This window comes from Somniosus microcephalus, unplaced genomic scaffold (assembly GCF_052327205.1).
Source record: "Somniosus microcephalus isolate GS21.2 unplaced genomic scaffold, FLI_Smic_1.0 unresolved_chr5, whole genome shotgun sequence".
Lineage (NCBI taxonomy): Eukaryota > Metazoa > Chordata > Chondrichthyes > Squaliformes > Somniosidae > Somniosus > Somniosus microcephalus.
The window spans coordinates 15,150,181-15,166,270 of NW_028225183.1; the positions used below are offsets into that span (position 1 = coordinate 15,150,181).

General features: G+C 43.3%; 2 non-coding genes across 2 annotated transcripts; both read right to left on the reverse strand.

Moving 5' to 3' along the window:
- Nucleotides 1-12,288: 12,288 nt before the first annotated feature.
- Nucleotides 12,289-12,456, reverse strand: LOC147087605 (U1 spliceosomal RNA). The gene has a single exon (XR_015075453.1). It is a non-coding gene; the product is annotated as a U1 spliceosomal RNA (small nuclear RNA).
- Nucleotides 12,457-15,626: 3,170 nt separating this feature from the next.
- Nucleotides 15,627-15,790, reverse strand: LOC147087606 (U1 spliceosomal RNA). The gene has a single exon (XR_015075456.1). It is a non-coding gene; the product is annotated as a U1 spliceosomal RNA (small nuclear RNA).
- Between the last annotated feature and the right edge of the window lie 300 nt (nt 15,791-16,090).

Below are 16,090 nucleotides of genomic sequence, written 5' to 3' on the forward strand. Positions count from 1 at the left end.
GAATATCTCTTAATGTCTCACAATGCCTCTTAACCTCTCCTGCTTTCTATCCTACCACTGACCTTCCCTTTTGTTCTTACATCCCTTCCGTTTTCCCAGCCCCAAATCTTGCTTTCCATGTCTTGCTTTTTTTCCAGTTCTGACGAAAGGTCTTCGACTGAAACGTTAACTCTGTATCTCTCTCCACGGATGCTGCCTGGCCTGCTGAGTTTTTCCAGCGTTTTCTGTTGTTATTAAGCCCTACCCTATGTTGCTTTCAGCTTCAAAAGTACAGTAAGGCTTGTACAAACTGAAAAGACTGATCGGCAAAAATATAGAATCCTACAGCGCAGTAGGGAGCCATAGGAGACCATTCGGCCCATCGTACCTGGTCTTTGAAAGAGCTGCCCAATTTAGTCCCACAACCCAGCTTTCTCCCACCATAACCCTGCAAATTATTCCTCTTCAAATACATATGCAATTGCCTCTTTAAAGCTCCTTTGAAATCTGCTTCCACCATCCATTCAGGTGGTGCGTTCCAGATAATAACAACACTGTGTGAAACAATTCTCATTTCCCCAGGCAATTATTTTAAAGCTATGACATCTGGTTATCAACCCACTTATCAGAGGAAACAGTTTCTCCTTATCTACTCCATCAAAACTCCACATAATGTTGAATATCTCTATTAAATCTCTCTTTAACATTTTCTGCTCTAAGAAGAACAATCCCAGCTTCTCCAATCTAAACACATAACATGAGTCCGTCATCCTGGTAAACCTCTTCTGTAGCCTCTCCAAGGCCTTGACATTCTTCCTAAAATGTGCTGCCGATAATTGTACATAATATTCCAGCTGAGGCCTAAACACTCTTTTATAAATGTTTAACCTAACTTCCTTGTTTTTGTATTCAATGCACCTATTTATTTACAAAGCTTTCTTAACTGCCTTATCAACTTGATCTACCAGCGTCAATGATTTGTGCATTTACATCCCCAGTTCCCTCTGCCTTTGCAACCTCCTCAAAATACTACTATTTAAACGATACTGACTCTCCATATTGTTCCTCCCAAAGTGCATCACTTCACAATGATCCGCATTAAAATGCCTCTGCCATGTTTCTGCCGATTTCACCAGTCAGTCCATGTCCTCCTCAAGTCTGCCATTATCCTGCTCACTATTTACTACATTGCCAAGGTTTGTATAGGGAGCAGAGAGACCGGATACGCAGTAAGTATTAAATGCACTTTCAAGGGCTTTCTTTGCAGAGGCTGGTGTCGGGAGCAGTGAGACCGGAGACCCAGTGAGTATGTAAAATCACTTTCGCGGGCTTTCTTTGCAGAGATTGGTGTCGGGAGCAGTGAGACCGGAGACACAGTGAGTATTTAAGCTCACTTTTGCGGGCAATCTTACCAATCTCAGACTGGCGGCAGCTGATTGGGTGAGTACGGCACGGGAGTATTTATACTGCTCTATAATTTGACAGATAAGGTTCATAGATTATAAAATTGAGAAGGTCTTAATTTCTTTGTTGTTATAGTTTCTACTGCTATTAACAAAGAGCACTTGAGTATATCATTTATTTGTAGCTTAATTGGTGCTATTGATTTGATTTGATTGAAGTTAATGTAAATTAATTGAAGCATAAGTCATGGCAGGACAGCTCGGTGTGTGCAGTTTTTGTTGCCTTATCAAAGGAAGGATGTGCTTGCCATGGAAGGAGCGCGGCGAAGATTCACCAAGCTGTTATCTGGGATGGCAGGAATGATGTATGAGGAGAGATTGGGTCGATTGGGCTTGTACTCGATGGAGTTTAGAAGAATGAGAGGGGATCTCATCGAAACTTATAAAATTCTAACAGGACTGGACAGACTAGATGCTGGAAGGATATTCCCGATGGTCGGGGAGTCCGGAACCAGGGGTCACAGTATAAGGATACGGGGTAAGCCATTTAGGACAGAGATCAGGAGGAATTTCTTCACCCAGAGAGTGGTGAACCTGTGGAATTCTCTGCCAAAGGAGGAAGTAGAGGCCAATTCATTAAATATATTCAAGAAGGAGTTGGATATATTTCTTAGTCTAAAGGGAATGAAGGGATATGGAGAGAAGGCAGGAAAAGGGTACTGAATTTGAATGATCAGCTATGATCATATTGAATGGCAGAGCAGACTCGAGGGGCCGAATTGCCTACTCTTGCTCCTATCCTCTTTATTTCTATATTTCTAGTATAGTGGTGAGTATCCCCACCAGTCACGCAGGAGACCGGCGTTCAATTCCCCGACAGGGAGGTTTTTTAACATCCAAAATTTTAAACCTATGCGCATCTACTTAAAATGCTCCCTGAAAAAGTTGACCAGAAAAAAATGAACTAAAATAATTTTAAAAGATGTACTGGCATATGAAGAAATGTATAACAGCTTCCTGCAACAATTTCTCGTTATTATAGTGTTCTCCGTCTGCTTGCCTTTTGTGTGGGGCACTGAGGAGGGTGGAGAGGACAGACAAAATGAGATCACAGCGGGAGTAAGCACGACTGCTCTTTCAATGAGACAGCACTAACACGATTGGCCGAATGGCCTCCCACAGAGCTGCAAGCCTCCAGGAATTAATGACACTCAGATTGATATCTGAGACATAACCATATAAAGAGAGCACACACCTGTGTTTGAGTGTGTGTTTGAGTCTTTGTCTCAAGCACTGCATAACCATTTCCTCTACATTGTATTGATTTTATAGTGGTGAGTATTCAAAACCCCGACGGCTTCTCTCTGACTGTGTGTCTCTGTCTCTAAGAAAAGCACAGAATGAAGTAGATTCCAAGTGGACGCCTACCCGCCGTTGGTGCTGTGCTTTTGCAAACATGTCCTTTGTAATCCTTCCTAAAAAATGTCATCTTGTACGAAAAGTTTGCCTGGCGTGAAAGTGATCCAAAATTCAAAGCAGCAAGGAGGAAAGACTGCATTGCTCACCATGTTGGCAGAACGCTTCCTGTAGCTTCCATGGTGGTCTAGTGGTTAGAATTCGGTGCTTTCAACGCCGCGGCCCGGATTCGATTCCCGGTCAGGAAACCGTGCATTTAGGGGCTGTTTGAAATGCCACCAATCAAAGCACCCTCGTGAAGCAATGCTTGCTCCTGATCAACCTTTCAAATTTCCACACTGCTGCCTCAACAGTCTGCAGCTCATCATTCTGTACAGAGGTATAAAATGAATTTCATTGCTTTCTGTAAAATGCCTCCTGTTTCAACGCCAGCAGGAAATGCCATTTGGAACTAGACACTTCCATTGTTTACATGCCCACATTTAACTGTAGCTCACAGTCTCACAACAGTCACGGTTATTATCCGTCTTCCATGTATTTTCTTGCTGACTGCATCTTCCTAACAAACTTAGATTATCACAGCACGGTTAGCAAGCAACTCATTGCCAGTGTGAAAAATGCCACATTTTAAACATTAGCAACGTGCGCAAGACTTTAATGAGAGAGTGCCTGGGCCGTGATAACTTATGCTGAGCATTAAGATATTCATTAGGCCTGAGCCCTTGCTGCGTAATACAATTCTGGCCATACTGGTTGTTTTGCCGCTTATCTTCAATCGGTGTCCTCTGGTTACCGTCCTTCCTGCCACTGGAAATTCTTTCTCCTTATTTCCTCTTTCAAAACCTCTTGTAGTTTTGAAAGCCTCTATTAAATTTCCTCTTATCCTTCTGAGGAAAAGAATCCCAGCTTCTCCACACTCTCAACATAACTGACGTCCATTATCCCTCGGACCACTCTGTAAGATGTCAAACTGAGGCTCTCGCTCTGCATTTATATCTTTGTCTCTGTCTTCCTCTTTGTCTCTGTATATGATTCTGAGGGGGCTTGACAGGGTAGATGCAGGGAGGATGTTTCCCCTCCTGTGGGAATCTGAAACTAGGCAGCAACGTTTCAGGAACAGGGGTTGCCCATTTAAAACGGAGATGAGAGGAATTTCTTATCTCAGAGGTCATGAATCCTTGGAATCCTCTACCCCAGAGAGCTGTGGAGGCGGAATCATTGAGTATATTCAAGGCGCTGTTAGACATATGTTTGCACGACAGGGGAGTCAAGGGTAATGGGGAGCGGGCGGGAGAGTGGCGTTGAGTCGAAGATCTGATCAGTGATGATCTTATTGAATGGGTGGGCAGGCTCGAATGGCCCACTCCTGCTCCTATTTATTCTGTTCTTATTCTTATTTCTGTCCTTTCTGCCTCTTTGTCCCTCTGTTCACTGGTCGCTTCTTGCTCTGACAGGCTCGGCATTACTTAGTTCCTCATTAGTATAGTGGTGAGCTTGTCACGTGGGAGACCGGGGTTCAATTCCCCGACATGGAGGCTTTTTAACATCCACAATTTTAAACCTATGCTCATCTACTTAAAATGCTCCCTGAAAAAGATGAACAGAAAAAAATGAACCAAAATAATTTTAAAAGATGTACTGGCATATGTAGAAATGTATAACAGCTTCCTTCAACAATTTCTCGTTAGTATAGTGTTCTCCGTCTGTTTGCCTTTTGTGTGGGGCACTGGGGAGGGTTGAGAGAACAGACAAAATAAGATAACAGCGGGAGTAAGCACGACTGCTCTTTCAAAGAGACAGCACTGACACGATTGGCCGAATGACCTCCCACTGTGCTTCAAGCCTGCAGGAATCCATGACACTCAGATTGATATCTGAGACTTACCCATACAAAGAGAGCACACACCTGTGTTTGTGTGTGTGTGTTTGAGTCTTTGTCTCAAGCATTGCATAACCATTTCCTGTACTTTGTACTTGATATTATAATGGTGAGTATTAAAACCCCGACGGCTTCTCTCTGACTGTGTGTCTCTGTCTCTGAGAAAAGCACAGGAGGAAATAGATTCCAAGTGGACGCCTACCCGCCCTTTGTGCTGTGCTTTCGAGAACATGTCCTTTGTGATCTCAGCTAAAAAATGTCATCTTGTACGAAAACTTTGCCAGGCATGAAAGTGATCCGAAATTCAACGCAGCAAGGAGGAAAGATTGCGTTGCTCAGGTTGTTGGCAGAAAGTTTTCTGCTGCTTCGCTGGTGGTCTAGTGGTTAGAATTCGGCGCTTTCACCGCCGTGGCCCGGGTTAGATTCTCGTTCAGGGAAAAGTGCATTTTGGGGCTGTTTGAAATACCACCAATCAAAGCACCCTCGCGCAGCAATGCTTGCTCCTGATCAACCTTTCAACTTTCCACACTGCTGCCTCAACAGTCAGCAGCTCATCATTCGGTACAGAAGTACAAAATGAATTTCATTGCTTTATGTAAAATGCCTGCTGTCCAACGTCAGCAGGAAATGCCATTTGGAACTAGACATTTTAATTGTTGACATGCCCACATTTAACTCTAGCTCACAGTCTCAGAACAGTCACGGTTATTATCCGTCTTCCATGTATTTTCTTGCTGACTGCGTCTCCCTAACAAATTAGCTTATCACAGCACGGCTATCAATCAACTCATTGCTGTGTGAAAAATGCCACATTTGAAACATTAGCAACGTTCGCAAGACTGGAATGAGAGAGTGCCTGGGCCGTAATAACTTATCCTGAGCATTAAGATATTCATTAGGCCTGAGCCCTTGCTGCGTAAGTCAATTCTCCCCATACTGGTTGTTTTGCCGGTTATCTTCAATCGGTGCCCTTGGTAACCGTCCTTCCTGCCACTGGAAATTCTTTCTCCTTATTTCCTCTTTCAAAACCCCTTGTAGTTTTGAAAGCCTCTATTGAATTTCCTCTTATCCTTCTGAGGAAAAGAATCCCAGCTTCTCCAGACTCTCATCATAACTGATGTCCCTTATCCCTCGGACCACTCTGTAAGACGTCAAACTGAGGCTCTCGTTCTCTATTTCTATCTTTGTCTCTGTCTTCCTCTTTGTCTCTGTATATGGTTCTGAGGGGGCTTGACAGGGCAGATGCAGGGAGGATGTTTCCCTCCTGTGGGAATCTAGAACCAGGCGGCAACGTTCCAGGAACAGGGGTTGCCCATTTAAAACGGAGATGAGAGGAATATCTTCTCTCAGAGGGTCGAGAATCCTTGATATCCTCTACCACAGAGAGCTGTGGAGGCAGAGTCATTGATTATATTCAAGGCACAGATAGATATATGTTAGCGCTACAGGGGAGTCAAGGGTAATGGGGAGCGAGCGGGAAAGTGGCATTGAGTCGAAAATCTGATCAGCCATGAACTTATTGAATGGCGGGGTAGGCTCGAAGGGCCGATGGCCCACTCCTGCTCCTATTTCATCTGTTCTTATTCTTATTTCTGTCCTTTCTGCTTCTTTGACCCTCTGTTCACCGGTCGATTCTTACTCTGACAGGCTCGGCATTTTTCAGTTCCCCGTTAGTATTGTGGTGAGTATCCCCACTTGTCATGCGGGAGACCAGGGTTCATACTGCCTGGTTGGGAGGCTTTTTAACATCCACAAGTTTAAACCTGTGTGCATCTACTAAACTGCTCCCTGAAAAAGTTGAACAGAAAAAAATGAACTAAAATAATTTTAAACGATGTACTGGCATATGAAGAAATGTATAACAACTTCCTGCAACAATTTCTCGTTAGTATAGTGTTCTCCGTCTGTTTGCCTTTTGTGGGGGGCACTGAGGAGGGTTGAGAGGACAGACAAAATGAGATAACAGCGGGAATAAGCACGACTGCTCTTTCAATGAGAAAGCAGTGACACGATTGGTCGAATCCATGACACTCAGAATGATACCTGAGACATACCCTTACAAAGAGAGCACACACCTGTGTTTGTGTGTGTGTTTGAGTCTTTGTCTCAAGCACTGCATAACCATTTCCTCTACATTGTACTTGATATTATAGTGGTGAGTATTCAAAACCCCGACGGCTTCTCTCTGACTCTGAGTCTTTGTCTCTGAGAAGCGCACAAAAGGAAATAGATTCCAAGTGGACGCCTACCCGCCTTTTGTGCTGTGCTTTCGCGAACATGTCCTTTGTGATCTCACCTAAAAAATGTCATCTTATACGAAAAGTTTGCCTGGCATGAAAGTGATCCGAATTTCAAAGCAGCAAGGAGGAAATACTGCGTTGCTCAGCTTGTTGGCAGAAAGCTTCCTGCAGCTTTCCTGGTGGTCTAGTGGTTAGGATTCGGCGCTTTCACCGCCGCAACCTGGGCTGGATTCCCGGTCAGTGGACAGTGTGTTTTGGGGCTGTTTGAAATACCACCAATCAAAGCACCCGTGTGAAGCAATGCTGGCTCCTGATCAACCTTTCAACTTTCCACACCGCTGCTCAACATCATTCTTTATACAGCGATAAAAAATACACTTCCTTGATTTCTGTAAAATGCGTGCTGTTTCAAAGTCAGCAGGAAATGATTAGCCCTTTCGGTCAACATTTACACTGGCTGATTGACACTTTCAATGTTGCCAACAGTTAACTGCACCTCACAGTGTCCGGGACAGTCACGGTTATTATCAGTCTTCGATACATCTGCTGGCTCACTTATCAAAGGCACGGCTATCAATCAATTACTTGCCAGTGCGAAAAATGCAACATTTGAAACTGAGCAACGTGTGCAAGACTGGAATCAGAGATTGTCTGGGCCGTGGGCAGTGATAATTTAAACTGAGCATTAAGATATTCATTAGGCCTGAGTCATTCCTGTATTGCTCAGTACCCCACTGAGAGAGGAACTAAGAGAGGACAGGCCCGGGATGGAGCCTGGGCATTTTCAGTTCTGTGTGGGGCTCAGCTCCATACCTGCTGAAGATTGAATTTGACATCATTTCAGCTTGGCTCGTGATCAGTGCGGGTCAGTGAGACTTCGGCCCGTCTCTCCCTTCACAACCCATCAGTGCCGAGAAAAGTAGAGGAAATTTTACACATGTGTTGAGTTCTGTAACTTGATTTGAACACTTCAGTGCATTTCAAGCTGTGTTCTTAGGCAGTCCCTCGGAACCGAGGGTGGCTTGCTTCCACGTTAAAATTTAGTTCACAGGTGACTAATGCGTACAATGCGGGACCTACAGTCTCCGGCACAAGTGGGGCAGACGGTGATTGAAAGGGCAGGTGGGTGGAGTGCTTGGATTGACGTGCGCTGCTCGCACTGCCTGCACTTAGCTTCTGATAGCTCCTGGCGAAGAGAGTCATGGTGTCTGGAGCATTTCCGGCTGCTTCTCGTCCGCTTTGTGCGGTCTTGGGCCAGGGATGCCCAGATGTCGGTGGGGATGTTACACTTTCTCAAGGAGGCTTCGAGGGTGTCCTTGAAGTGTTTCCTCTGCCCACCTCGGGCTCTCTTGCCATGCTGGAGCTCCGAGTAGAGCGCTTGGTTTGGGAGTCTCGTATCAGGCACGCTGTTTTCAATATGGTGAGGTTGCACCTGCTGTGTCACCTATGTATGCTTATCAACACCCCAGTTTTACATTAACACAACCTGAGCTCCGAGATCTAGTCGGGTCACGTTGACCGGAGTGAGGAATGAGAGGGAGGAGCAATTCCACTCGGGGTTAGAAAAACGTCCAAAATAATGACACAACATCGAATTTGCTGTGAAGCTGAAATAGTTCAATTGGGAGAGCGTTCGACAGCAAATTTAATGGCCCCTGCATCGATCCCGGGTTTCAGCATGTTTTAGTTACTTTTTGTCTCCTTCGAAAATGGAGGAGCAAATAAGGAGAGATTTTCCACTCGTCGACCAGCGTCTCCTAAAGGAATGGGAGTGAACCCACTTCAGACCTGTTCGATCTGGCTCCAACCGCCCGCTGCGTTATTTGAAACAGGGTGCTGTTTTGAAGATTTACTTGAATAAAAGTGTGAAATTGCAAACAAAGACAAAGTATGTTTTGAACACATAGTAGAGTACTCTACATTAGAAGTTACATAAGATGCAAAAAAATGTTTATGAAAACAGAATTGACTGCTCAACACAGGTAATTGGGTAACTGCATAAGTAAATAGCACTGAAGCTAACCCTCAGTAGCTAGCAGCTAATAAACTTCTGATTGACAAAGTATTGTTAAAATACTATACCGCAAGGTAGTTATTATGTTACCAAACAAGGATACTGACAGACATTGCGTCTTTCCTAGAATATAAGGAAGGTTGGAGGAGGATAGAAAACAAGCTGCCTTGTTCACAACTGAGAAAACACTTCCTCGAATATTACTTCCGATGCAGACAGGAAGAAGGTCAAATAACACGCTGCTATACAATAACAACCACTAGGGGTGCTACCTACATCTAACAAGTCCAGAACACAGAGAGTGCTGCTGTTTTCTCATGTCGATTCTGCTAAAATATTGCAATATATAATGATATAAACTTTGACAAAAATCTGCAATTATATAGAGCTGGTCATGCATATTTGCATATTGCCCTTAAAAGGCAACGAACGCTCCCTCATTAACTTTTCTTCAGGCCACAGAAAGTTTTTTGGAAATAAATCTCTCCTTTTATTTATTGCATCTGAAATAAATGTTTGTCATATCTTCATACGAACAATAATTCGAAATCTTATTTGTTTGAAAAAGCAATTTTCAAGTTTTGCCCATAAAGACCGATAGGGACATAGTGAGGTTCTGGCCCATCAAGTCTTCATCACTTGTCACATTTACTCACTGTGGTTGAAATATTTCACCAATAAACCTACCATCTTTTATTTAAGCGGTTTTCACATTGTTGTCTTATAATAGTCCTGTGAAGTGTCTTGGGACGTTTTAACTATGTTAAAAGCGCTATATAAATACAAGTTGTTGTCGTCGTTTGCAATATTTCTCACTCTTTTCAGTATGATCATTCAGTATAATGATAGTGATTAAATGATATAAGGAAATGCCACATTAAGAGCTTAGAGACGGAGGTGGAAAATAAGTGTCCCTTTATGTTGTTATATGTAAGGGAGACACCGGAAATATTGAAGTATTCGAGCCAACAGTGCAGCAATCCTAACTTACTCCAGCATGGTCAATGCTTCCAGTAAGGCATTTTCCTGTTCCATTTCAGTTTTGCCTTAAATCAAAATGATGTCCTATAGCAGGGAATATCAGCAGGACCTTCTAGGAACTGAGGCATTATCCTTTGCAAACAACATGAGAGGGCTGTCCTATGATGAGAAATGGGCTTGTACTCTCGGGAGTTTAGAAGAATGAGAGATGATCTCATTGAACCATACAAGATACTGAAAGGGATTGAAAGGGTAGAGGCTGAGAGGTTGTTTCCATTGGCTGGATTGTCTAGAACTAGGGGCCATAGTCTCGGGATAAGGGGTAGGCCATTTAAGACCGAGATGAGGAGGAATTTCTTCACTCAGAGGGTTGTGCATCTTTGGAATTCTCTGCCCCAGAGGGCTGTGAATGCTGAGTGTTTGAGAATACTCAAGGCTGAGATAGATAGATTTTTATGGCTCAACGGGCCACATGCCTCTAACCACAAACATTCATCAATACATAATGAAGTAAAAGAAAAGGGTTACTTCTGCAAAAACCCTGCAGCGCGTATCGTATCTAGCACCAAGACTCGTTCACCATCACCCCCTGTGTTCGCTGACCTACATTGGGTCACAGTCTAGCAAAGCTTCGATTTTATAATTCTCTTGCTATCAAATCCCTCCACGGGCTCGTCCCTCCCTTTCACTTTAACCTCCAAACAAAACACACTACAACCAATTCACCCTTCAAGACCACACAGAAACACAGCACGCTGCAGGTCCCATGCAACTGGTGAGCCGGCATTTAAAGAGAAATAATGTGCATGTGCTGAATTTTGAATAGGTCGCACAGCCCATTGACGGGGCCTGGCAGGCCAAAGAAACAAGCCAGAGGGACCATTGCCTACAACTCTCCGAGATCATATAATAGAATGGCTGCAGCACAGAAGGAGGCCATTCAGCCTGTGGAGCCCGTGCCGGCTCTCTGAAAGAGCACCTCACCTAGTCCCACTCCCACACCGTTTCCCCATAGACCTGCATTTCTTTCCTTTCAGATCCATATCTAATTCCCTCTTGAAAGCCACAATTGAATCTCCCTCCAGCACCCTTTCAGTCAGTGAATTCCAGATGCTATCCACACGCTACGGAAAAGTTTTGCCCTCATGTTGCCTTTGACCTCTGTGCTCCTGCAATTCGGGCCTCTTGCGTATTCCTGTTTTATTTGCTCCATCTCTGACCGGCGTGCTTTCAGATTCCTAGGCCCTAAAGTCAGGAGTTCCCTCCCAAAACTGCGCCACTTCCCTCTCTCTCCTCCATTAAGATGATCCTTAAAACCTACCTCTTCGACCAAGCTTTTGCTCATCTGTTCTAATATCTCAAATACAAACCCAAAGTACTGCGCATGCTGGAAATCTGAAATAATAAACGAAAATGCTGCAAATACTTGCAAGTCAGGCAGCATCTGTGGAGAGAGTAACAGAGTTGTTGTAGAGAAGAGTAGAACTTCATCAAGGTTCTGACGAAGGGTCATCGACCTGAAACGTTAACCCTGTTTTTCTCTCCACACAGATGCTGCCTGACCTGATGAGTACTTCCGGCATTTTCTTTATTTATGTCCTAATATCTTTTTGTGCGGCAGGGTGTGAATTTTTTTTGATAATGCTCTTGTGGAGTGCCTTGGGACGTTTTACTACGTTAATAGTGCTATATAAATAAAGATAACAAGTCAATAAGGAGAAACTGTTTCCAGTGTCAGTTACAGTGGACACAGATTTAAGACCATTTGGAAAAGAACCAGTACGAAGTTTCCCCGACTCCCCCTCGATGAGGTGAAAAACAGTAATGCAGCAAATTGTTGTGAGTGCCTCGAATGCTATGCCTGAAAGGGTGGTTGAAGCAAATTGAATAGTAATGCTGAAAAGGTAATTTGGATAATATTTGATGGTGAAATAATTGCAGGGATTTGGTGAAAAAACAGAGGAGTATGATTAATTGGATAGCCCTTTGAAAGAGCCAGCAGAGGTACGATGGGCCGAATGACCTGGTTCTGTGCTGTATCATTGTTTCTGTAGTTAACAAGGTTAAACATTTTGCGAAAGTGCAGAGTTGGCATGCAGCTTTGAATGTCTGGTTGTACTCGGTGTGGATTTGTAAGAATGAATAATTTTTGAATTTTTTGCAAAATATATAATTTCTTATTTGTAAAAATGAATATAAATGTGAGCGTAGAGAGGAAATGAAATGTGAGCTTTGGGAATTGCTTATGAGTGGATTTGAATAGGCTGTGTTTTGGAGGAAGGCCGTTTTGCATCACAGCTCCTTCAAGTTACGATTGAAAGCAAAATAACAGCGCATTTGAGAAATTAGTTGAAAATCTAATTTTAATTGTAAAGCCAGGGGATAGCGCGAATGCTGTTCCCCACTATCACAAATTTTGCAGTCGTGTATCCGGCATTTGGGGACATCACAGGCGTCAGCACACCCGAAATGCAATGGGCGAGCCTCGTACCGGAACAACCACCTCCATCATCATGGTCTCTCTCTCCCCTACCAGGTAAGCATACGTTCTATGGGCACACATTGCCTCGCCACATCATTCCCTGCCTCTTACCGTCTCAACGACTCGTTTTTTAAGATCAAAATTCCCCTTCATTCAGAAAGTGCTGTTGTTTTCTCATGTCGATTCTGCTAAAATATTGCAATATATAATGATATACCATTTGACAAAACGCTGCAATAATAAAGAGACGGACATGCATATTTGCATATTGCCCTTAAAAGGAAAGGACCGCTCCCTCAGTAACTTTACTTCAGGCCACTGAAAATTTTCTGGATATAAATCTCTCCTTATATGTATTGCATCTGAAGTAAATGTTTGTCTTACCTTCATATGAACAATAATTCGGAATATGATGTGTTTGAAAACGCAATTTTCAAGTTTTGCCCAAAAAGACCGATAGGGACATAGTGAGGTTCTGGCCCATCAAGTCTTCATCCCTTGTCACATTCACTCACTGTGGTTGAATTATTTCACCAATAAACCTACCTTCTTTTATTTAAGCGGTTTTCACATTGTTGTCTCATAATAGTCCTGTGAAATGTCTTGGGACGTTATAACTATGTTAAAAGCGCTATATAAGTACAAGTTGTTGTTGATGTTTGCAATATTTCTCACTTTTTCAGTATGATCTTTCAGTATAATCATAGTGATTAAATGATATAAGGAAAGGCCACATTAAGAGCTTAGAGAGGGAGGTGGAATATAAATGTCCCTTTATTTTCTTATATGTAAGGGAGACACTGGAAATATTGAAGTATTCGAGTCAACAGTGCAGCAATCCTAACTTCCTCTAGCATGGTCAATGCTTCCATTAAGGATTTCTCCTGTTCCATTTCAGTTTTGCCTTAAATCAAAAAGATGTCCTGTAGCAGGAAATATCAGCAGGACCTTCTACGAACTGAGCCATTTTACTTTGCAAACAACATGAGAGGGCTGTCCTATGTTGAGAAATGGGCCTATACTATCTGGAGTTTAGAAGAATGAGAGGTGATCTCATTGAACCATACAAGATTCTGAAAGGGATTGAAAGGGTAGAGCATGAGAGGTTGTTTCCCTTGGCTGGAGTGTCTAGAACTAGGGGGCATAGTCTCAGGATAAGGTGTAGGCCATTTAAGACCGAGATGAGGAGGAATTTCTTCACTCAGAAGGTTGTGCCTCTTTGGAATTCTCTGCCCCAGATGGCTGTGAATGCTGAGTGTTTGAGAATATTCAAGGCTGAGATAGATAGATTTTTACGGCTCAACAGGCCGCATGGCTCTAACCACACACATTCATCAATACATAAAGAAGTTACTAAAGGGTTACTTCTGCAAAAACCCTGCTGTGCGTATCGTATCTCGCACAAAGACTCGTTCACCATCACCCCCTGTGCTCGCTGACCTACATTGGGTCACAGTCCAGCAATGCCTCGATTTTAAAATTCTCCTGTTTTCAAATCCCTCCACGGGCTCGACACTCCCTTTCAATTTAACATCCAACCAAAACACACTGCAACCAATGCACTCTTCAAGGCCACACAGAAGCACAGCACGCTGCAGGTCCCGTGCATCCGGTGAGCCGGCCTTTAAAGAGAAATAACGTGCATGTGCTGAGTTTTGAATAGGTCGCACAACCCGTTGGCGGGGCCCGGCAGGCCAAAGAAACAAGCCAGAGGGACCATTGGCTACATATCTCCGAGATCATATAATAGAATGGCTGCAGCACAGAAGGAGGCCATTCAGCCTGTGGAGCCCATGCCGGCTCTCCAAAAGAGCACCTCAGCTAGTCCCACTCCCTCACCCTTTCCCCATAGACCTGCAATTATTTTCCTTTCAAGTCCATATCCAATTCCCTTTTGAAAGCCACAATTGAATCTGCCTCCAGCACCCTTTCAGGCAGTGAATTCCAGATGATATCCACACGCTACTTAAAATTTTTGCCCTCATGTTGCCTTTGATCTCTGTGCACCTGCAATTCGGGCCTCTTGCGTATTCCTATTTTATTTGCTCCACCTTTGACCGGCGTGCTTTCAGCTGCCTAGGCCCTAAAATCAGGAGTTCCCTCCCAAAACTGCGCTACTTCCCTCTCTCTCCTCCTTTAAGACGCTCCTTAAAACCTACTATTTCGACCAAGCTTTTGCTCACCTGTCCTAATATCTCAAATACAAAAGCAAAATACTGCGGATGCTGGAAATCTGAAAAAAAAACGAAAATGCTGAAAATACTTGCAAGTAAGGCAGCACCTGTGTGGAGAGAAAAAAAGGGTTAACGTTTCAGGGCGATGACCCTCCGTCAGAACCTTGATGAAGTTCTACTCTTCTCTACAACAACTCTGTTACTCTCTCCACAGATGGTATCTGACCTGTTGAGTATTTCCGGCATTTTCTTTTTTAATGTCCTAATATCTTTTTGTGCAGTAGGGTGTGAACTTCTTTTGATAACGCTCCGTTGGAGTGCCTTGGGACGTTGCTCTACCTTAATAGTGCTATATAAATAAACGATAACAAGTCAATAAGGAGAAACTGTTTCCACTGTCAGTTACAATGGACACAGATTTAAGAACATTTGCAAAAGAACCAGTAGGAAGCTTCCCCGACTCCTCCTCGATGAGGAGAAAAACAGTAATGCAGCAAATTGTTGTGAGTGCCTGCAATGCTCTGCCTGAAAGGGTGGTTGTAGCAAATTGAGCAGTAATGTTGAAAAGGTAAAGTGGATAATATTTGATGGTAAAATAATTGCAGGGATTTGGTGAAGGAACAGAGAAGTATGATTAATTGGATAGCCCTTTGAAAGAGCCAGCAGAGGTACGATGGGCCGAATGACCTGGTTCGGTGCTGTATCATTGTTTCTGTAGTTAAAAAGGGTATACATTTTGCCAAAATGCAGAGTTGGCATGCAGCTTTGAAAGTCTGGTTGTTCTCAGTGTGGATTTGTAAGAATGAATAATTTTTGATTTTTTGTGCAAAATATGTAATTTCTTATTTATAAAAATGAATATAAATGTGAGCGTAGTGAGGAAATGAAATGTGAGCTTTGGGAACCGCTTATGAGTGGATTTGAATAGGCTGTGTTTTGGAGAAAGGCCGTTTTGCATCACAGCTCCCTCAGTCGGAAACAAAGCAAAGTTAGCATTAAAAGCAAAAATAACAGGGAATTTGAGAGGTTAGTTGAAAATCTAATTTTAATTGTAAAGCCAGGGGATAGCGTGAACGCAGTCCCCCACTACCACAAATTTTGCAGTCGAGTATCCCGCATTTGTGGACATCGCAGACGTCAGCACATCTGAAGTGCAATGAGCTAGCCTCGTCCTGGGAGAACCACCTTCATGATCATGGTCTCTTCCCTGCCAGATAAGTATGCTTTCTATTGGCACACATTGCCTCGCCACATCATTCGCTGCCTCTTACCATCTCAACGACTCGTTCTTTATGATCAAAATTCCCCTTCATTCAGGAAGTGCTGTTGTTTTCTCATGTCGATTCTGCGAAAATATTGCAATATATAATGATATAGCATTTGACAAAACGCTGCAATAATAAAGAGATAGACATGCATATTTGCATATTGCCCTTAAAAGGAAAGGTCCGCTCCCTCAGTAACTTTTCTTCAGGCCACGGAAAATTTTCTGGACATAAATCTCTCCTTATATGTATTGCAC